Source organism: Podarcis raffonei, chromosome 2 (genome assembly GCF_027172205.1).
Source record: "Podarcis raffonei isolate rPodRaf1 chromosome 2, rPodRaf1.pri, whole genome shotgun sequence".
Classification (NCBI taxonomy): domain Eukaryota; kingdom Metazoa; phylum Chordata; class Lepidosauria; order Squamata; family Lacertidae; genus Podarcis; species Podarcis raffonei.
Window position 1 is genome coordinate 110,096,931 of NC_070603.1, and position 23,870 is coordinate 110,120,800.

The window sequence follows — 23,870 nt, forward strand, 5'->3', positions numbered from 1 at the left end:
TGCAATTATTAAGCTGGAATATTCACGGTTTTAACTCCCCCGAGAAGAGGAGGAAAGTCTTTCATATATTGAAAAAGGAACAATTGGACTTAATTTGTTTACAGGAAACTCATGTGGTAAGGCTCCATAGAAAAGTTCTTATTAATAAAAGATTGGGTCAAGAATTTATTTCATCGGACAAAGTCAAAAAGAGAGGAGTTGTTATTTATGCTAAAGAGAGCCTATCACCGAAATTTGTCTTTAAAGATGAACAAGGAAGGATTGTTGCAATTGAGATTCAATCACAAGGTGAAAAATATTTGATCGTAGGAGTGTACGCACCAAACGAGGGGAAGTCTGAATTTTTTAAGAAATTGCATGAGACATTGTTGGACTATTTGGACTATAACATCATTTTGATGGGAGACATGAATGGGGTGGTATCTACAAACATGGATAAGTCGCAGAGACAGGTGGTAACTAAAGATGGTAGATTACCAAAAACCTTCTTTGAACTGGCTGACAATATGGACTTGATTGACATTTGGAGAACTAAGAACCCCCTTGGAAGAGAGGGAACATTCTTCTCTGAAGCCAATATGACCTGGACAAGAATTGACCAAATATGGATAACTAGAGGACTGGCATCCAAGATACGAAAAGTGGAAATTTGCCCAAAAACTTGCTCCGACCATAATGCAGTGAAGATGGAGATGAAACTAACGCCAATCGGTTCCTATAGATGGAGGATGAATGACACCCTGTTCAGAGACCAGGAGGTGATTAAGAAGGCCCAAAAAACTTTGAGAGATTATTTTGAGATAAATTTGAACACTACGGCTGAAAAAAGGACAATCTGGGACGCAGGCAAAGCGGTTATGAGAGGGTTCTTGATCCAACAGAATGCAATAAAGAAGAGAACCCAAAATGAGAAAAAAGATAAAATTTTGGAAAAAATAAAAGAAGGAGAGAAGAAATTAAGAGCGAAACCAAAATCGCAGGAGATTCTGAGAGAAATTAAGTTATATCAAGTACAGTATATGAAAATGATAAACCAGGAGGTGGAATGGAAAATCAAGCAGATGAGACAAAAGTCATTTGAATCGGATAACAAATGCGGGAAACTGCTAGCATGGCAGATGAAGAAAAGACAGAAACTAAAAACTATTACAAATTTGGAGGTAAATGGAAAGATCATACAGAATCCATTGGAAATTAGAAACTGTTTCCAGAGATATTTCAAACAACTATATACACAAGGGCCACAGAAAGAGGAGGAGTTAGACCAATTCCTGAGGAAAAATGGACTACAAAAAATTTCCCAAGAAAAAAGGACAATGTTGAGTGATAAAATTACAGAACAGGAAGTGGAGGGTGCCATTCAGAATATGCAATTGGGTAAATCTCCAGGACCAGATGGCTTAACCTCCAAATATTATAGAGTTTTGAAAGATTGGTTAATTCGGCCACTAAAGGAGGTCTGCAATGAGATCTTAGAGGGGAAAAAGGCGCCGGAGTCGTGGCAGGAAGCCTACATTACACTTATACCAAAAACTGAGACTGAAAAGACGCAACTTAAGAACTACCGCCCCATATCCCTGTTTAATGTAGATTACAAAATATTTGCTGATATTTTGGCTAATAGGCTAAAAAAAGTATTATTGGAAGAGATACATAAGGACCAAGCTGGCTGTCTCCCGGGTAGACACTTGTCGGACAATACGAGGAATATAATTAACATTTTGGAGAAGCTGCAAGTGAACATAAATACTAAAGCAGTTTTAATTTTTATAGATGCGGAGAAAGCCTTCGACAACATTTCTTGGTGTTTTATGAAGAAAAATCTTCAGGGGATGGGGGTGGGCCAAGGGTTTGAGAATGGTATAAGTGCAAATTTACTCAGAACAAAAGGCTAAACTAATTGTTAACAATGTGGTGACAGAGGGATTTAAGATAGAGAAAGGTACACGACAAGGCTGCCCAATTTCCCCATTGCTGTTTATTTCAGTCCTGGAGGTACTATTGAACATGATTAGAAGGGACCGTCAGATTAAAGGTATTCAGGTCGGAGCCAAGAAATACAAATTGAAAGCATTTGCAGATGACCTAGTTTTAACATTACAGGAGCCAGAATCTAGTTCAAAAAGGGTTTTAGAATTGATTCAAGAATTTGGGCAGGTGGCTGGCTTTAAGTTGAATAAGTCAAAAACTAAAGTTCTTGAGAAAAATTTAACACCGATTGAGAAAGAAAGGTTTCAGAAGGAGACAGGCCTAACAATAGTAAAGAAAGTTAAATATTTGGGGGTTAACATGACCGCTAAGAACTTAAATTTATTTAAAGATAATTATGAGAAATGTTGGTTGGAAGTGAAGAAAGATCTAGAGATATGGTCAAACCTGAAGCTTTCCTTGTTGGGTAGAATTGCGGCTATTAAGATGAATGTATTGCCAAAGATGTTATTTTTGTTTCAATCCTTGCAAATCTTGGACAAGATGGACTGTTTCAAGAAGTGGCAGAGAGACATTTCTAGATTTGTCTGGCAGGCCAAGAAGCCCAGAATAAAACTTAAAATACTAACTGATGCTAAAGAAAGAGGTGGATTTGCCCTCCCAGACCTGAAACTTTATTATGAATCGGCCGCATTTTGTTGGCTGAAAGAATGGCTGCTTCTTGAGAACACAGACATTTTGGATCTAGAAGGCTTCAATAACGTTTTTGGATGGCATGCATATTTATGGTACGACAAGGTTAAAGCTCATAAAGCATTTAAAAACCATATTGTCAGGAAAGCATTGTTTAATGTTTGGCTAAGATATAAAGACTTATTGGAAAATAAAACCCCAAGGTGGTTGTCACCAATGGAAGCAAAGGCACTGAAAAAGTCCAATATGGAGGCCAAATGGCCGAAATATTGGGAAATATTGGAACAAGAAGGAGATAAATTGAAATTGCAGAGTTTTGAGAAACTAAAAGACAAGGTGCGAGATTGGCTGCATTATTTTCAAATAAGAGAGGCCTATAATTTGGACAAAAAAATAGGTTTCCAGGTGGAAAAATCAAAACTGGAAACTGAATTGTTAGAACCCAAAACTAAAACACTTTCAAGAATGTATAACTTGCTGCTAAAATGGAACACGCAGGATGAAATAGTTAAGTCTGCTATGATTAAATGGGCACAAGATGTTGGTCATAACATTATGTTTGCTGACTGGGAACAGTTGTGGACCACAGGTATGAAATTTACGGCATGTAATGCCTTAAGAGAGAATATTATGAAAATGATATGTGGTACATGACACCAGTCAAGCTTGCAAAAATCTATCATTTGCCCGATAATAAATGTTGGAAGTGTAAAGAAAATGAAGGAACATTCTTTCACCTTTGGTGGACGTGCCCAAAGATTAAGGCCTTCTGGGAGATGATATATAATGAAATGAAAAAAGTATTTAAATATACCTTCCTGAAGAAGCCAGAGGCTTTTCTCTTGGGCATGGTCGGCCAATTGGTGCCAAAGAAGGACAGAACTTTTTTTATGTATGCAACAACAGCAGCAAGAATTCTCATCGCAAAGTATTGGAAGACACAAGAGCTACCCACCCTGGAAGAGTGGCAGATGAAGTTGATGGACTATATGCAATTGGCGGAAATGACTGGCAGAATCCGAGACCTGGGAGAAGAGTTGGTGGAAGAAGACTGGAAGAAATTTAAAGACTATCTTTGGAAATACTGTAAAATTAATGAATGTTAAAATGATGCTTGGATGGGTAATAAGTGGTAATTAGTGACAAAAGCAATAAGAGTATGTTAAAAAAAATGTATGGACAGAGGGTTGAAAATATTGGGGTATGAGATGTTATGACACAAAGTTAAGATAATTTGAAAAAGGGTAAGAATTTGCTGAATTAAGTATGTAAATGGGAACACAAAAGGGGGGAGGTGTGAGGAGGTCAAGGATATAAGCATATGACTTTGAGGATATTGAGAAAAATGGAGTTGTTTTATTCTTTTAATTTCTTTTTTCTTAACTAGTTGTTTTTTGTGTGTTTTGTGAGTTTTATTTTTTGTATTGTCTATTTTTATTTGTGGTTTTTCCTTTTTATTCTGTAAATTTTTATTTTTCTCTTTTGTAAAACTTTAATAAAAATTTATTTAAAAAAAAAAAGATAATAGTGTAGCCAATCTCACACTTTGTTTTTTAGTTTCTCAAAGCTCTGCAGTTTTAGTCTATCTCCCTCCTGTTCCAAAATTTCCCAATATTTCGGCCATTTGGCCTCCATATTGAGCTTTTTCTGAGCCTTCGCTTCCATTGGTGATAACCACCTTGGGGTTTTATTTTCCAATAAATCTTTGTATCTTATCCAAACATTAAACAATGCTTTCCTGAGAATATGGTTTTTAAATGCTTTATGTGCTTTAACCTTGTCGTACCACAAATATGCATGCCAACCAAAAACGTTGTTAAAACCTTCTAAATCCAAAATGTCTGTGTTCTCAAGAAGCGGCCAATCTGTTAGCCAGCAGAATGCTGCTGATTCATAGTAAAGTTTGAAGTCTGGCAGGGCAAATCCGCCTCTTTCCTTTGCATCAGTTAATATCTTAAATTTTATTCTGGGCTTCTTGCCCTGCCAGACAAATCTAGAAATATCTTTCTGCCACTTCTTGAAACAATCCATTTTGTCCACAATCTGCAATGTTTGAAACAAAAACAACATTCTAGGCAAAACATTCATCTTTATAGCTGCAATTCGACCCAACAAGGAAAGCTTCAAATTTGACCAAATTTCTAAATCTTTTTTCACTTCCGTCCAACATTTTTCATAATTATCTTTAAATAAGTTCCCATTTTTTGCTGTCATATTAATCCCCAAATATTTCACTTTCTTGACCACGGTTAAACCTGTCTCATTCTGAAACCTCTCTCTTTCAATCGGTGTTAAATTTTTCTCTAAAACCTTAGTTTTTGACTTGTTCAGTCTAAATCCTGCCACTTGACCAAATTCTTGAATTAGTTCTAAAACCCTTTTAGTACTAGATTCTGGCTCCTGTAACGTTAGTACTAAATCATCTGCAAATGCTCTCAATTTGTACTGTTTGGCTCCGACCTGTATACCTTTAACCAACCGGTCCCTTCTAATCATGTTCAGCAGAACCTCCACGACCGATATAAAAAGCAATGGAGAGATTGGGCACCCCTGTCGTGTCCCTTTTTCTATCTTAAATTCTTCCGTCACCACATTGTTTACAATTAATTTTGCCTTTTGTTCAGAATATATTGCACCTATACCATTTTCAAAACCTTGGCCTACCCCCATGCCCTGTAGGTTCTTCTTCATAAAGCTCCAAGAGATGTTGTCAAAAGCTTTCTCCGCGTCCACGAATATCAAAACTGCTTTAGTATTTATATTCACTTCTAACTTTTCCAATATATCAATTATATTCCTCAAATTATCAGACAAATGTCTTCCTGGGAGAAAACCCGCTTGGTCTTTATGAATCTCTTCCATCAATACTTTTTTCAATCTCTTGGCCAGGATGTCAGCAAAAATTTTGTAATCCACATTAAGTAACGATATAGGGTGGTAGTTCTTAAGCTGAGTCTTTTCAGTCTCTGTTTTCGGTATAAGTGTAATATACGCCTCTTTCCACAACTCTGGTGCCCTTTTCCCTTCCAAAATTTCATTGCAGACTTCCTTCAAAGGTTGTAATAGCCACTCTTTCAAAGATCTATAATATCTAGAAGTCAGCCCATCCGGTCCTGGAGATTTGCCCAATTGCATATTTTGAATGGCACCTTCTACTTCCTGTTCAGATATTTTATAGTTCAACATTAATTTACTTTCTTGTAATCCATTTATTTTACTTTACTTCTGTAATCCATTTATTTTAAAAAATCGGTCTATATCCATTTCTTTCTGAGGCCCTTGTGAATATAATTGTTTAAAGTATTTCTGGAAACAATTTCTAATCTCAATTGGGTTATGTATGTTCTTTCCTTCCACTTCTAAATTTGTAATAGTATTTAATTTTTGTCTTTTTTTCATTTGCCAAGCCAGCAGTTTCCCACATTTGTTGGCTGATTCAAATGTCTTTTGTCTCATTTGTTTAATTTTCCATTCTATTTCCTGATTCCTCATTTCCATATATTGTACTTGGTATAATTTTATTTCTCTCAAAATCTCCTGCGACTTTGGTTTTGCCCTCAATTTCTTCTCACTTTCTTTTATTTTCTCCAAAATTTTGTCTTTCTTCTCATTTTGACTTCTCTTCTTTATTGCATTCTGTTGTATCAAAAACCCTCTCATAACAGCTTTGCTTGCGTCCCAGATTACTCTTTTTTCTACATTAGTGTTCATGTTTATTTCAAAATAGTCTCTCAAAGTTTTTTGGGCCTTTTTATAGACTTCTTCATCTCCAAATAAGGTGTCATTCATCCTCCATCTGAAGGAGCCGGATGATATTTGCTTCATCTCCATCCTTACAGCATTATAGTCGGAGCAAGTTTTTGGGCAGATTTCCACTTTCTTTATCTTTGGTGCCATTCCTCTAGTTACCCATATTTGGTCAATTCTAGTCCATGTCATCTTGGCTTCAGAAAAGAAGGTTCCCTCTCTTCCCAAGGGATTCTTCGTTCTCCAAATGTCCACTAAATCCATGTTGTCTGTCATCTCAAAAAAGGTTTTGGGTAGTCTCCCATCCTTGGTGACTACCTGCCTTTGTGCCTTGTCCATGTTTGTAGATACTACTCCATTCATGTCCCCCATCAAAATTGTGTTATAATCCAAATAGTCCAATAAAATCTCATGCAACTTTTTAAAGAATTCAGATTTCCCCTCATTCGGTGCATAAATTCCTACGATCAAAAATTTCTCTCCTTGAACTTCAATTGCCAAAAATCTTCCTTGTTCATCTTTAAAAATTAATTTTGGTAATAGTCTCTCCTTTGCATATATCACAACTCCTCTTTTTTTAACTTTATCCGATGAAATAAACTCCTGTCCCAATCTCTTGTTAATGAGTATTTTCCTGTGTAACCTTGTTACATGGGTTTCTTGCAACATAACAATGGAGAGCATATTTTACATTGTCTTTGGGGCCAAGAAACCCAAAGACAATGTAAAATATGCTCTCCATTGTTATGTTGCAAGGATTTTAAGGTACCAGTGACCAACTCAAATAGTGTCCAAGAATTGACAGACGTAGCAGTGGAGAAAAAGAAAGTGATGTTTATTGCTGAGCAATAATTGACCCAGTGGAATCCTTTCCAAAAGACTGTGCCCCGGGCCCTAGCGCCCAGAGGCTTTATACCTGAGTACATACATCATAGATCATGACATAATTGGATACAATTGCAAACGGCAGCAAAAATAAAGCTAATGAGTGCATTCAAGCCTCCCTCTTGATCATGTAAAGAGTTCCCTCCCAACTTCTGCTTTTACAGTTTGAACATGCAGTCTTAACCTTTCCCCTGATTATGGCGAGGAGGGAGAAACAAAACTTAGACGAAAGGAACTTCGAACGTTGCTCCTATGCGGCCATCTTTTACTGGGACATTCTGCGATTAGCATCTTCCTGTTTCACTGCTCAGACCCTGTCTGGACAAGGGGGGGAAATGTGCCAGCACATCAGATTTATTGCTTCCCCCCTTATGTTCAGTGAGATAGGGAGAGAACAAGGAGGGGTACTGGGACAAAGTTTATTTTGGATTTTTCAGATCTAAGCAATTTGCTATTAAGCCAAGCAGAAGCTTTCACGATTCAAACATGGATTATAAAATCATTGTAGAAATATCTGGTTATACATGGATATATAGATAACTGATAACTGATTATATGTATAACCGATTATATGAGAAGCATAAGGGTAAAATTCCTCCAGGTCCTGCTTCATAAATTTTTATTAAAGTAGTTCATTCAGTTACCCAGAAGAGTCATTAGGCTTTTTTTGCTGTAAGCTACTTCATACACTGTAAGAAGTGGGTCATGAAACCCTTGATCCCGCTCCTTAAAATACCGAATGGGACTCCTAAATAAATATGCATAGGCCCAGGCTGCACAAAAACTGGTATTTTGTACTGCAGCCCACATTTCAGAATAACAGATAGGCACCATACTGAGATTTCTGTAACTGCTCCATACAGGGCATGTTCTAAGGCGGTAGATAACATGTATGCAGCAGGTTTACTATGTGCTTTCTGGAGTATGTTTGGGGGCTTTTGTGCTGGCGTGGAGGAAATTTCCTCAACTACAACCCAAAATATCTTATTTACCTACTGCATATTGTCTGCCTCTTAGGTGCAAAAAAAGTGGCAGCCCTAATACCTAGACTGGCCCTTTGCAGGATCACATTCCATGGCTTTCCAATGAAGCTGCATTGAAGAATGTTAATGGATGAGAGAGACTGTTGTTTTTTAAAATGTTTTTATTGAATTCTTGGGTACACCCAGAGTCTTTGTTTTCAAGTCACAGAATCCTTCAAATAAATCAGTCCTATTCAGAGTGAGACAGTACTGTTCTAGGCAATATGGAGTTGGGAGGGGAAAGAAAAGTGTGAAGAGAGAGGGAAGGAAAGCGGGAAAGAAATAAACATTTCATTCATTTCTATAGTATGTGAGCTTTTGTGTCAACGTCAGGTAAACAAGTATTTTATTTTTATTGGCAGTGGGAGAGACCAGAGGGCTCAGGAGGTGGTTGGTTGCAGGATATTCGTCAAAGCAACGCCCAATCTTTGTGTTGTTTCAGAGTGACCCCCAATGGCTGTTCACACATGCGAGGGAGCCATTGCCTGCTGCAGTAAACATGTGGCGACCGTGTGTGTCTAAAATCCCAGGAGGCAGAGACCCAAATCTGTACCAAGACAAGGGGATGGCAGATCTCTAGCTAGGAACTGACCTGTGGGAATGTTTAGAAAGGCAGGAGAGGATATATTATTTGATGATATCCTTACTAACTTGCGTTAACAAGTTCTCTATCTTAGCATAATTCAAACATTCTCCTTTTCAAATTTGCACAGCGGTAAGCTCGTTGCAGGCTCATGTGAGCCTCACTATTTAAGATTCCTAGTAAGATCCCTTGTTATCCATCTTTAAAAGTGTAGACACGACAATCTTATTAAAATCAATATACAGGTAGTTTACTCATTTTCATTCAGTTCACAATTAGATCCCTGAAGGCAGGCTTATATTACAAAAGTATATCTATATATATAAACTATCATATAAAGGAGTTCGTCCCAAGTGATTGCGACTGAGCAGTTACTTCTCCTAACACATAGAGAGAGAAAAATGGAGAAGAAAGAACGAAGTACATGGAGGAGGCAGAGACCCAAATCTAGACTGAGACAAGGGGATGGCGGATCTCCAGCTAGGGATTAACTCCAGCTCCTTCTGCCCCCTGACTAGAAAAATCATGTCCCCCACAAAAAAAGCCCACCCTGAGATTCCTTCCTCTTTCACTCTCCAATTTTACAAAGGCAAACTCCTATTATGCAGCCCTGTATGGAGAAGCTTTTAATGCTGATGTTTCATTGGTTTTTAAAAAATATTCTGTTGGGAACTGCCCTAGTGGCTGGGGAAACCCAGCCATTTAAGCGGGTACAAATAATGTTGTTATATTATTATTATTATGCTTAATTGAATAAGGTTTCCTGGAAGCCGCCGGAGGGGAGAGATGTTCTTGGGCTCCTTGCAGGCTTGGCCACCATGAGGAGACAGTGCTGAGATTCCTGCATTGCAGGGGGTTGGACTAGATGACTCTCAGGGTCCCCTTCCATCTCTAAGATTCTAACAGGGACTAGATGGGCTTGATCAAACTACAGGGGTCTTCATGTGATCTGTGTGTGCATGCAGACGAATGTTTTTCTGTGTGTGTGTGTGTGTGTGTGTGTGTGTGAGAGAGAGAGAGAGAGAGAGAGAGAGAGAGAGAGAGAGAGAGAACCTTCAGGGAGAGGCCCCTGTCTCTTACTTGCAACTAGGATGAATCAGCTGCAATACCCCCACACTTGACCCACCGCTTCCCTGCCTGCTCTCTCTCCACCCCCAACTCCAATTCCATGGGTATTGCATTGCATTGCACAACCCCCCCCCCAAAGCTTGCTGCACCCCGTGGCGCTTTGCACTCACCCGATTCCTTGCAGGACAAGGGCAGAGCACGAGGGCAGAGGGGGGCCGGTCAGCTGTTCAGCTTAAGCCCCACCCCCTTTCCCAAGTCAGTATCGAGCAGCAGCACCCTCCCCTCTAGCAGCTTGCACTCTCTGGCTTTAACCCTTAAGGCAACGAGCATCTGTTCCCTATGCTCGAAGCCCAGGTTCCCTCCCTCCTCTCCCCATTGGCTGGGTACTGCAATTATCCCGCCCCCGGAAATATCCTGCCTCCCAGGCGGGGGCTCCCATTCCCATTTTTCTCTCATATTAATCTTCTTAACACTCAGTACCTCTAGCGGAGATAACCAATGTGGTGTTTTTGGTTCTAATATATTTTTATATCTTTCCCAGACCTCTATTAGTGGACCTCTGAAAATATGGTTCCCAAATCCTTTGTGAACCCTTTTTTTATCACACCATAGATACGCATGCCACCCAAATCTGTTGTCAAAACCCTCAAGATCTAGTAACTCATTGTTTTCTAACTTTATCCATTCCTTTATCCAGCATATACATGCTGCTTCATAGTACAATCTCATATCTGGCAGGGCGAAGCCTCCTCTTTCTTTTGCATCCGTCAATAACTTAAATTTTATTCTCGGCTTCTTCCCCTGCCAGATATACCTTGAAATCACTCTTTGCCATTCTCTAAAAGTTCCTGTACCCTTTAATATGGGTATAGTCTGAAATAAAAACAACATTTTCGGTAGCACCGTCATCTTTATCGTAGATATTCTTCCCCAGAATGATAATTTCAATCTGGCCCACACCTCCAAATCTTTCTTAATTCCTTTCCAGACCGGGATATAATTATTTTGATACAAATCAATATTCTTAGGTGATAACCAAATTCCCAAATATTTAACCTTTTTCACCGCCTCTATCTCAGTTCGTTGCTGCAACAAATCAATCATACTTTGTTCCATATTTTTTACAATAATTTTGGTCTTTCTCTTATTCAGTCTGAATCCTGCCACCCTTCCAAATTGTTCCATTTCATCTAGTACCTCCTTCACACTTTCTAATGGTTCTTCCATAGTCAGTACCAAATCATCGGCAAAGGCTTTAACTTTATACTCATTTTGACCTACTGTTACCCCTTTTATTTGCTTGTTTTGTCTAATTGCATTTAGGAAGACTTCCAGAACCGTTATAAATAACAGTGGTGATAGTGGGCAACCTTGTCTTGTTCCTTTGGATATTTGAATATCTTCTGTAATAACATTATTCACAATCAATTTTGCTCTCTGCTCCGTATAGATTGCCTTTATACCATTATAGAACTCTTGTCCCACTTCCATATATTCTAAGTTTTTCAACATAAATTCCCAAATCACGTTATCAAAGGCCTTTTCTGCGTCTACAAACATTAAAATTGCTTGTTTATCGCTCCTATCAGACAGATATTCTATGACATTAATTATATTTCTTACATTATCTCTCATTTGTCTGCCTGGTAGGAAGCCTGCTTGATCTTTGTGTATGAGTTTTATCAATATCTTTTTCAATCTCTTCGCAAGAATTCCTGCAAAGATCTTATAGTCTGTATTTAATAATGAGATAGGCCTATAGTTTTTAACTTGAGTTAAATCCGAGTCTTGTTTCGGAATTAATGTAATGAACGCTTCTTTCCACGTTTCTGGAATGTCTCTTTCTTTTAAAATGTTGTTCAAAACCTCAGTCAACGGGGTCACCAACACATCTTTCATTTCTTTATAATAACTCGATGTAAACCCATCCGGACCCGGAGCTTTCCCTCTCTTCAACTCCTTTATCACTTCCTTTACTTCTTCTTTTCCTATTGGGGCATTCAGCTGGTCTTTTTGATCTGTCGGGATCTTCCGCACCATTTTCTCTTTTAGGTATCTTTCTATTTTCTTCTTATTGTTCCTTTCTTTATTTTTATATAACTGTTTGTAAAATTCCAAGAAACCTCTCCTTATTTCTTTCGGATCAGCTGTCTCCTGTCCATTTATCTTGATTTTATTGATTGTACTCTGCTCCTTTCTCTTTTTCAGTTGCCACGCAAGCCATTTTCCTGATTTGTTTGCAAACTCAAAGTTTTTTTGTCTTAACCTTTTAATGTTCCATTCAACTTCTTTGTTTATTATCATTGCAAATTGAGTTTGTAATGTCCTTATTTCCCATTCCCGCCCCTGCTGCCCAGGGTCGCTGCCACCATCTCCAGAATTTCGGATGAGTGCAAAGCCAGCGGCGGGGAAGGAGGGGAGGGGCTTGGCAAGGGGTGGGGGTCCAGGATGAGAAGCCCCGGGACGGGGAGAAGAAGAGAAGGGAGGAAAGGGAGCTGTTCTTTTTAATGGGGCCTTGAAGGTGGGCGGGGGGGGGGGGTTCCGTTGTGGAAAGAGAGAAGCTTCATAGAATCATAGAATTGGAAGAGACCACAAGGGCCATCGAGTCCAACCCCCTGCCAAGCTTCTTCCTGCCCGGATCTGGTGCAAAGGGAGTTGCAGGGAATCGGGAAAGGGGAGAGGGTTGGGCATTGCTGGCAAGGCATACAATAGTAGTAATAATAGTAATAATACTATGATATTTATACCCCCCCACCCATTTTCTGGATTTCCCCAGCCACTCTGGGCGGCTTCCAACAAAATAAGAAACACCAAAAATATCCAAACATCCAAGTCTTCCGTTTTGTAGAGGAGATGGGGACATGGAAGGGGCTTTGCAAGGGGTGGGGGTCCAGGATGAGAAACCCCTGGACGGGGAGAGGCGGCCTGCACAAGTTCCAGGCGGGGAGAAGAAGAGGAGGGAGGAAAGGGAGCTGTTCTTTTTAATGGGGTCTTGAAGGTGGTGGTGGGGGGGTTTCCGTTGTGGAAAGAGAGAAGCTTCCTCCTGCCCGGATCTGGTGCAAAGGGAGTTGCAAGCAATGAAGCGGGAAAGGGGAGCGGATTGGGTATTGCAGACCAGGCTCGCCATAGTAATAATAATATAAATAAATACATGATATTTATACCCCCCCCCCATTTTCTGGGTTTCCCCAGCCACTCTGTGCGGCTTCCAACAAAATAAGAAACACCAAAAACATCCAAACATCCAAGTCTTCCGTTTTGTAGAGGAGATGGGGACATGGATTGCTGGATGGCAGAGGGAGAAAGAGGAAAAGATGGGGAGGAAAACAAAGGCAGGGGGGTCCTGGCAGGAAGAGGGAAGGGGTGAGGCCTTCTCCAAAGCAGCTCTTTGTTCCTTGAACTCCTTGCATAAAGTAGTGGGGGCAGGGCGGATTGAGGTTTGATGAGGCCCTAATCTACTGGAGGTCATGGGGCCCTTTATATGTCCAGCTGTCCTTTGTCAACCACAAATTGTCGCTGTTTTTTGTGTTGAATATAGGCTGTATGGTAATTTATGGACCTAGGTATCTAAACCATTTGCACATATCAGAGTATGTATTTTCTCAAAGTAATTGTTGAACTGAAATACAATTACGAAGTATATTAATAGTGAAATAATTATTAAGCTCTAACTTAAAATGGTTTTGTTATTCATAGCAAACTTAATAATGCAAACACATTGGCATTTGGCAATAACAAAAGTTCCTTTAGAAACACAGTTTACAAAGACTCCTAATCTAGTCCTAGAAACTTGCTATAATAATAGCTGTAAATATATGATGCAAACTACTAATAATTATAAATAGCATTATTAATATGAAATTAATTGTTATAACCTGTACAATGCAGTTGTAGTTAATACAATGCATTTTTTTATATAGGTGTCAATATTACCATAATAGTCCACATTCTTCATTGGGACAGCAGACCTTTGTACCCTGTTACACTTAGTGAGTGTAAAAGACAGTATTTCTAGTACTATGTCGGATTTAAAAATAATACCAATACTACACACACCTGTACATAAAAATTAATTTACAGGACTAATTGTATTAATGCATCTACCCAATACCCATTCAACTGTATAATTTTATCATGATTCATTGTGTACTGTGTATAAAAACAGTACACAAACATGATCTAAATTACAATACTTTCCTTCTTGCCTTGCCAAAGCAAAGTCACTGATGATATCATCAAATGATAAACTGCTTAGCTTGTCACTTTCTATATACATGAGGCTGAAGTAATTTCTCTTGAGACATTGTTGTTCGAAATTCGTTTTTTATCCTCTTCAGGTCGAGAAACAGATATTTACAAATGGCAATTTGCAATCATCATTCAAAGGAACATTCTCAGAATTGCTTCTACATTAGGGAATGCTGATTGGACATTGTTGTTGTTCTTTAGTCACTTAGTCGTGTCTGACTCTTTGTGACCCCATGGACCAGAGCACGCCAGGCACTCCTGTTTTCCACTGCCTCCTGCAGTTTGGTCAAACTCATGTTAGTAGCTTTGAGAGCACTGTCCAACCATCTCGTCCTCTGCATATAAGTTAAATAAGCAAGGAGACAATATACAGCCTTGTCGTACTCCTTTCCCAATTTTGAGCCAATCAGTTGTTCCATATCCAGTTCTAACTGTTGCTTCTTGTCCCACATAGAGATTTCTCAGGAGACAGATGAGGTGGTCAGGCACTCCCATTTGCGTAGTCAATGAAGCAGAAGTAGATGTTTTTCTGGAACTCTCTAGTTTTCTCCCTAATCCAGCGCATGTTTGCAATTTTGTCTCTGGTTCCTCTGCCCCTCCAAAATCCAGCTTGTACTTCTGGGAGTTTTTAGTCCGCATACTGCTTAAGCCTGCCTTGTAGAATTTTAAGCATAACCTTGCTAGTGTGTGAAATGAGCACAATTGTGCAGTAGTTGGAGCATTCTTTGGCACTGCCCTTCTTTGGGATTGCGTTGTAGACTGATCTTCTCCAATCCTCTGGCCACTGCTGAGTTTTCCAAACTTGCTGGCATATTGAGTATAGCACCTTAACAGTATCATCTTTTAAGGTTTTAAATAGTTACGCTGGAATGTCATCACTTCCACTGGCCTTATTATTAGCAGTGCTTTCTAAGGCCCATTTGACTCCACTCTCCAGGATATCTGGCTCAAGGTCATCAGTCACACTATCTGGGGTGTATGGGACATCCATATCTTCCTGGCATAATTCCTCTGTGTATTCTTGCCACCTCTTCTTAATGTCTTCTGCTTCTGTTAGGTCCTTACCACTTTTGTCCTTTATAATGGTAATCTTTGCATAAAATGTTCCTTTCATATCTCCAATTTTCTTGAACAGATCTCTGGTTTTTCACATTCTATTGTTTCCCTCTATTTCTTTGCACTGCTCGTTTAAGAAGTCCCTCTTGTCTCTCCTTGCTATGTGTTGGAAGTCTGCATTCAGTTTTCTGTATCTTTAACTATCTCCCTTGCATTTTGCTTGCCTTCTGTCCCCCGGGAGGGAGAGGCTGCAGGGGCTAAAAGGGAAGCCAAAACAGCGAGCGGGATCCATCCTGCTTGCTGCTTTGGCTTGCTCCATAGCTGCGCGCAACCCCTCCGGCAGGGAGAGGTTGTGCGCAGCCTGTACGCTGCTCTTTGGGGCTGGGGGGGAATTTTTTTTCTCTTGATTTCCCCCCCTAAAAACTGGGTGCGCCCTATGGTCCGGTGCGCCCTATGGTGCGAAAAATACGGTATGTTTTATTGATTTAATATGCTGTAAACCGCTTTGAGGTTTTTCTTAAAAATATAAAGCGGTATAGAAATGAAATAAATAATAATATAGAGCAGGGATATCCAACATGGGGTTGTTCAGATGTTGGGGAACAACTCCCATAAGGCTCAGCCTGTATGGCCAAGATTGATGCGAGTTGTAGTTCAAAAACTCAAGGGTGGAAAATCTCATGTTTCTTACAACTTTTCATTATGAATAATTATAGGTAAAACTTTTGTTGATACAGAGCTCATTTTTAGCTTCCAGGAGCAGCTCATCACTTCTGCTTAATAAACAAACCCAAATATATTGAAACACTTTACATTAAAACCAAATTTCAGAACAGAGACAGACATAAACTTTTTTTAAAAACACACACCCTTTTTTTTACTTTACAAACCATTATCTTCTCAATCCAAGATTTGCTTTTCATGTGTATAAAAATACTTTGTTAGCAAGGGGGTACAGAAATAAAAAAAAAGCTACAATGAAAGCATTATCAGCATTTAAAAATAAATGCTAGTGGATGTTCAAGGCATTGAGTTACAAATTAAGGCAAAGATCAACCATTGCTAGGTAGAGCCTGGAGACATAATCCTAGAATCAACCCCTGCCCCCCCCACAGCCCGCTTTTGCCTGTAAATGTACTTGATTCAAAGATCACATAAATCATATTTTTTGTCATTAATTCTGATGGGTGGGGGCGAGTTAAAAGTCACCCACCACATGGAGATATATTTGGGTTTGAGAGGCAGGTGGTCCACTGCTGGACGGCCATCTTGACCAGAATCTTTCTCAAGGCCTTGTCTTCTTCAGCCCAGGTAGGCCTTGGAATTCAGAATGCTTTGGAACTGAATTGACGCGACAGAAGCAAGAGGATGGGCAATGAATTCTGATTGCTTGCTTGGAACAGAAATGTATTTGGAAGACACTGTGCTGAAGAGGTATATTTGCAAAAAGCAAAAAAACCTCACAGCCCACTCCACCAATTATCTAGGCTGCTACCTCTTTAAAATAGTTCTTGCTTGTGAATCAAAGTTAAAAATCCTATACTTTAAAAAGCACTTGGGCAGAAGTTCTGTAGCAAAAAATGAATTGAAAAACCCAGTTCTAATGCTCTTTTGTTATAAAGAATTTCAACTGAGGCATCTTCTGTGCTTTTTAACAGCTGCAGAATCCCAGTCAGGTTTGCCTGGTGCCCTCTAGGGCAGGAAGGCCAGCAGCAGAGCCCATGACAGACAGAGCCACCCCCTGAGTGGTTGGAAGTAAAGTCAGCCAGTAGGTGGGGAATGGCTGGGGGCAGACTGAGGTTACTGGGGTTAGTGCCCCACTGATTCCACGGGTTCAAGCTTTCCCAGAAATGGGGAACATTTTGTCTGTTGAGCTACCTGCCTGCTGTCTGCAGTTTTAAATCGTAAAAAAGCCTCCTCCAACAACAACAACAACCTGACCACCTCACCTAAATTCCAATTGGTTATCAGTGACTCATTGTTCTTCTTAGCACTAGGGGAAAATCTTTTTGGGCCCAATATATCCCTTTAAGCCTATGCAGCAGGTATGGGGCATCCACAGCCCTCCAGATGTTGATGGCAGCTGAAGTCCATCAAGTTCTGGAGGGCCATAGGCTTTGGAGTTCCACCTCTTTCCTCAAGGATTCCAACCTACTGGACCATGTGGGATCACCATATAGAACTCCTTATATGTGTTCTAAGAGTTGTAGCAAAGTAGGCCTGCTGGAAGCCAGAACTCTTAGGTCCCATTTATAGACCACTCAAGTCCCGAGTGCATAAAAGCAAAAGGAGATATAAGGCATATTGCATCGTTCAGTGCTTAGCATGGGAGAGTGCAAGGTACAAGGCTCTCAGGCCCCAATATACTAGGACACCAGCACCCACATATAAAATTGGGGCCACACCAGTTCAGTTCTTAAGGACGGAGGGGCCATTCTTGTCCAGCTGAGCTTGCAGGTAGAGGTAGTCCTGCTGGTCGAGGTTGTGGGCACAGGTGATGTAGACCGTGAAGAGCAACACGAGGAGCAGGCGTTCAAGGGAGAGGCAGGGAACGGCCCACAGGATGAGGAGAAACCTCCGGTACACAGGGTGGCAAAGGTAGGAGAAGAGGTGGACAGCACGCATGGACTTCACAGCCAAAGGGTCCCCCATGCCCAGGTAGTGGTAGTAAACCTGTGGAACGAAAGAAACGCCCGTTTCCATTGCAGAGACACAAATCTTTTGAGGAAACGACACCATTTTAGACCTGCGTACACATTGGGCATCTACATATTCACAAAGGGGGAATGTGAGATCTGTTTACGTTTTGTTATCTGGACTGCTGAGAAAACATTTAATTGCTTCTGCGGTCACTGCCTTTGCCAAAAATCCCTCAGAATTCTAGAGATGGAAAAAAGATAAAGTCTCTACCAAGGAGGAATAACAGATTAAACTGTTGGGACTATGCCGAAATGGCAAAACTGACGGGAAATTTCAGAAACCAAGAAGACCAGAACTTTGTTAAAGTGGTCTCCAAGATAAATTATAAATTTCCCCCATCCTTTGTTAGATGGGGAAAGTTTATAATTTATCTTGGAGACCACTTTAAACAGACGAAAACACTAGCAGGATTGCAATAACACTCGTAATATAGCAGGTACTGTGGAGATAATGGACTTATATAAAATAGGGACTATTGAAAAAGGTGCAGTAGAAAAGGTTTAATAATAGGACCCACGGAGGGGAAGGTGGGAAGTCCAGAGATTATGAGGAATCTCCAAATGTGGATGTTCTGTGTATTGATATGATCTTATAGGTTTAAAATCAAATAAATATCGTTGTTATTATTATTAAAAATCCCTCAGAATTCATCCAAATCCAATGCACCCCCCTAACTGCTATCACTGTAAAGCCAGAGCACATTAAGAGCTTCCAAGAGAGAGGTCATGGCTTCCAAATTTGCTTCAACCCTGGGACCTCTCTTTTTAGAAATATTTTACAGCAGGAGGAAAGATCTTCTATCACCCTCATTGGTTGGGTCATTCAGCCTCGCTGAGCTCAGCCACCAAATACCGGACGGTGGCCTCTCTAGATGGGAAAAGGGAAGCTGCGCGGTACCTGTTTGACCCCCATCAGCTCTGCGTAGTCAAAGATGAGGAGGATGCTAAAGATGACCAGCCAAGCAATGAAGTGGAGGATGAAGCAGATGAGAGGGACCCAAGTGACCCACGGCTCCCTGCTCGTATTCCAGAGCACAGGAGCATCCTGCACAGGCTGCCAGTACCTCATCAGCAGCTAGGTGGGAAGGAAAAGGCGCATTAGATAGAAGTAGATTCTCCTGCAGGCACACGTCTCATATGGCTGCATTTTGGGACTCCTAAACTGCGATCACATTGTAGAAAATCCAATGGACGTGCAGGCATTAGCCAAATCATACAAATCATATCCACACTGGGTTGTTGTTTTTAAATTGTGCAAGATTCTAGTTCTCATCATTGCAATGATGAATTTTGCTTCACAACATAATGAAGGCTATGCTGAGTTAACGGTGTGAGTTTGGGAGCTCCGTGCTCAAAATAAACTACCAAGGAGCAAAGACTTAATGCTGAAATTGGAGGATTTGCTTTGGCAATAACAATTCCATGAAAGTGCAGAGTGTGAAATCTAAACGACATCATGCCAGGAAGATTTATTCTGCATTTTGAGTTTAGCATTTCTGACTTGGCTCAGAATTCACTCTGAGTTGCTCTGTTATCTTGCCTGTGGGACTTCTTCCTCCCCTTCAGTCCTCTCCCCCCATTTTGGTGCCCCAAATTGATACCCCTACCTGGAGAGTCAGCGCTGTGCAGAAGACATAGAAAGATCTCTGTAACAACATCTGGTCCAGTGTTTGACTTGCTGAGCAGCCATGAGGCTGTGCTGCAGGTTGAAGAGGACAATTAAGCCCACGTCCACCATTAGTGGCCGCAGAATCTTGGGATCCCTCAGGGCAGCTTCCCATTGAAGATTAGGAGCAGCATCTGCAAAGAAAAGAGGTTCGCTCAAGGTGAGGCCTAGTGCATCCAGCAGGGGGCTGGCAGAGAATCTCAGATAGTAGCCCAGAAACAGATCCCAGAGACAAATTGTTCTCTCTCTCCTTCTCTCTCTCATCATCTTAAAACAATCCTTCCACAAGCTGGTGTTCTCTGGATAGCTCCGTTAGTTAAAGCGTAGTGCCGATGGTGCTAAGGTTGCAGGTTTGATCGCCATGAGGGACAGATCTCCCAGAGATATCATATGTAGAGAGAACTTGAGGAATTGTAACTCTTTGAGGGAAATAAAGAATTTAAGGGTTGCTATGTGTCCTCTTTTTTGAGGGGTAAAATTTCTGTCCCAGTGGATAAATTTGCTAAAATCTCTCTGGCTATACTTTCTGGATGAGATATAGACATAACTGATGGTGGAAGGCTTGCTGTCCTCTTCTCTTCTCCTGCCCGACACCCGCGAGACTACAGCCCTGCTCACGTTACTCCGGAAGCTGACGCTTTGCACGGCTCCAGAATCCAGCATGGATTGAAAGAGGACATTTTCTCATTTTCTTTCCTTTCCTTTTGCATAACTGAACTTTATAGAAGGTTGAGGGCCCCTGGATAGCCTTACAACACCCCTGCAGAGAAGGGTATTTGTGTGGGACGTTCAATCAGGGAAATTATGCCCCAGCCTCCTTTCATTATCTTGCCACCTGGTAGAGCTCCACCCAGAGCCTCCAGAACTTAACTGAAGCCCCCCTTGAACCTAACTTGGTAATGACCCTGTGCGCAAATGGAATGAATCATCAGTTACAACCTCAATCATTCCATCACCGTATTACTGGATGGCTTTGTGTCAAAGAGCACCAGTGACAATCTGCAATCGTACCTTCCCAGCCCAAACCGTTACACCTGAGTCCACGCCAGGAACTTTTTCTGGCTGCAATGTGGGCTTCAGAAGGGGGGGTATATGCACGCATGGTTCACCCCCAGATTATAGCGCTGGCCCAAGTATACCAGCCTGTACCTTCTTGGGACGAGCAGCCTGTGCCTTCCTGGGACGAGCCTTTTTGAGAAAAAGGCTGTCCAAAGATTAAGAGGGGGGAATGAAGGAAGGTGAGGACAGGTGACCTCACCTAGGCCCGAAGTCACCCCCCCAAGCAGGCTCAAAGCTTCTCAAAATCATTTTCTCAGCAGCTAAGCATCAGAAACATTCCGCTTGCTGTAACTAAAAAGATTGCAACAAGGTAGAGAACAGAGCCCATTGTCTTCTCAGGCCTTTCTCAGAACCACATTGCAACTTGCTTTCTCTCCGGGAACCATGCCAAAGCACAACAATGGGACCACTCCGAAAACCCCCTCACCCCCTTTCCTGCCAAGAGTCCACAATAGTCCCAAGACAGCTTTCTGTTCATGCTCAGAGGAACCTCAACATGGGGCAGGACTCCTGAGGGAGGAGAAAGGAGGAGGGAACTGGAAAGGGGTATATATGCTTGTGCACATGACTGTGAACTTCGTGCATGCTTTTTGTGACTCATGACACTTGCTCCTTCTACCAGTTCATGGATGGTAGAAATAAAAGCCTTTTCTCCGAAACTATTCCTTGAGTGTCTGTTGACTCCCACTTCCCTTTCCCAGGCGCAATATTTTTCCCACCCGAGGGCAAAGCCTCATAAGGCTACAATAGTAGAGGTATTAAAAAAGAGAGTCATCATAAGCACCCTCTTTTTTTGCTCTTCAAAACATGGCAACCCTACCTAACAGCTCCAAGCAACCTTAACAAACTACAGCTCCCAGAATTCTTTGAGGGAAGCCATGACTGTATAAAGTGGTATAGTGCCCTTGAAGGACAGAGATGCCTCAGCTTTCTAAATCTTGGTTGCCAACCTCATCTCTGGTGCCAAGCCAGGGCTAGAGGTGTGAGGCTGCATGTCTGCTGCCACAACTGATTCCTGTATAAAATATACACCACGGTTGGGTTGAAACGGCACTCTTTACACTTACCTGGTTTGCACATGATGTTAATGTGCTAAGGGTGGAGAACTTCAGACCCGGGGGGGCCAAATGCACATGTGGTCTGTGGTCCTCTGAATTCACTGCTCTGTTATCTATAGCCAGGGAGACAAAGTCCATCTGAGCCCCCAAGCTCCTGCCGGACAATCCATCGATCTCCCGTAGACAGGCAATATCAGCAATCAGCGACACGAAGCCTCAGAATAGATTGCCACATTCTTAGGCTGGTGCACACTCTATCAGCAGAATTCACACAGCAAAAGATGCACAGCAGGAGAGCATATTTACAGTTTATTTAGCGTTGGTCAGAACAAAGAAACCATGACCGCCTGCTCCGGTCTGCTCAGGCAAGAAGCAAGAAACGAAAGCAACTGAAAACATAAACATCCTGTGAACAGGAAATACGCAGGCTGTGACACAAACATCCTGCTCCCTTTTAAGGTGGAACGGAAATATCCCAACACATCCAGCGGGGGCTGGCAGAGGATCTCAGATAGTAGCCCAGAAACTGATCCCAGAGACAAATTGTTCTCTCTCATCATCTTAAAACAATCCTTCCACAAGCTGGTGTTCTCTGGATAGCTCAGTAAGTTAGAGTGTGGTGCCGATGGTGCTAAGGTTGCAGGTTTGATCGCCGTAAGGGACAGATCTCCCAGAGATATCATACGTAGAGTGGCTTCACTATCTATTCCTTCTCACAGAGAACTTGGGGAATTGTAACTCTTTGAGAGAAATAAGGGTTTTAAGGGTTGCTATGTGTCCTCTTTTTTGAGGGGTAAAATTTCTATCCCACTGGATAAATTTGCCAAAATCTCTATACTTTCTGGATGAGATATAGCCATAACTGATGGTGGAAGACTTGCTGTCCTCTTCTCTTCTCCTGCCCGCCCTCCCAACAATACATCACAGCTTCGATAGCCTACATATAGTAGAGGTATTAAAATGAGAGTCATCATAAGCACCCTCTTTTTTTGCTCTTCAAAACATGGCAACTCTACCTAACAGCTCCAAGCAACCTTAACGAACTACAGCTCCCAGAATTCTTTGGGGAAACCATGACTGTTTAAAGTGGTATAGTGCCCTTGAAGGACAGAGATGCCTCAGCTTTCTAAATCTTGGTTGCCAACCCCATCTCTGGTGCTAAGCCAGGTCTAGAGGTGTGAGGCTGCATGTCTGCTGCCGCAACTGATTCCTGTATAAAATATACACCACGGTTGGGTTGAAACGGCACTCTTTACAGTTACCTGGTTTGCACATGATGTTAATGTGCCAAGGGTGGAGAACTTCAGACCCGGGGGGCCAAATGCACATGTGGTCTGTGGTCCTCTGAATTCACTGCTCTGCATCTATAGCTCTGCTTCGCCCCTTAGCCAGCCGGGATGTACCTTTCAACTCTTGATAATGCCTCCTCCCTCTTTGGTAGAGGGCAGATAGTTGTGTGTGTTACAGATATAACTTCCTGTACAAAGGCAAAAGTTGCGCTCCTTGTTTGACCCACCTTTGCCTCTCTCACCCTGCCCAGCCCTGGCATGTGGCCCCTGGAAGGCGATCCAGGAGGAAATCTGGCCCTTGGTCTGAAAAACAGTGGAAGCTTCCAAACTGACAGTTGCGCAAGAGCATGCAAACCTAAGGCCTGCCCACATCCCACTGAACTATGCTATGCCATCTATGACATCTGTCATTCCTGGCCATTGGCCACGCCAGTAGGGGCTAATGGGAGTTGGAGTTAAGGAATGGTTGAGGGAACTATGGATATAGTAAGAAAAAATAAAGACCTTCAGAGAGATGTTATCACAGCTGTAGGGCATGTGCACATTTCCCTTCCCTTTGATGGGATCTCAGCACTTGAGATGCTGTTTAGATTTGTTTATCACCCATCACCCCCCTCCCATTTGCTAGTGGATTCATTGCTACAGAGTTCTTGTGTATATGGTGGCATACAGGTACTACTGGCAGTGTTGATTGTCTCCCCCCCCAATCCCCCCCATGCAATTATGGTGCTTTTTTAAAAAAAGAAAAAGGGGTCTTTTTTCAGGGGTACTCAAGGTTACACAGTACCGGAACCTCTTTTCCCCAAACTGTTCAAAGTATTACACTTACTGTAACAATTTTATGGTGATTACTGGTACCATATTTGCT

At 41.5% G+C, this 23,870-nt stretch overlaps 1 long non-coding RNA gene and 1 pseudogene across 1 annotated transcript; both read right to left on the minus strand.

Annotated features, from left to right (window-relative positions):
• Positions 1–7,183: 7,183 nt before the first annotated feature.
• LOC128408644 (uncharacterized) lies at positions 7,184–8,125 on the minus strand. Its single transcript, XR_008329141.1, has 2 exons — positions 8,086–8,125; positions 7,184–8,051 (listed from the first exon to the last, which is right to left on the minus strand). It is a non-coding gene; the product is annotated as an uncharacterized LOC128408644 (long non-coding RNA).
• Positions 8,126–17,640: 9,515 nt separating this feature from the next.
• Positions 17,641–19,725, minus strand: LOC128408745 (nurim-like; annotated as a pseudogene).
• Positions 19,726–23,870: the final 4,145 nt, after the last annotated feature.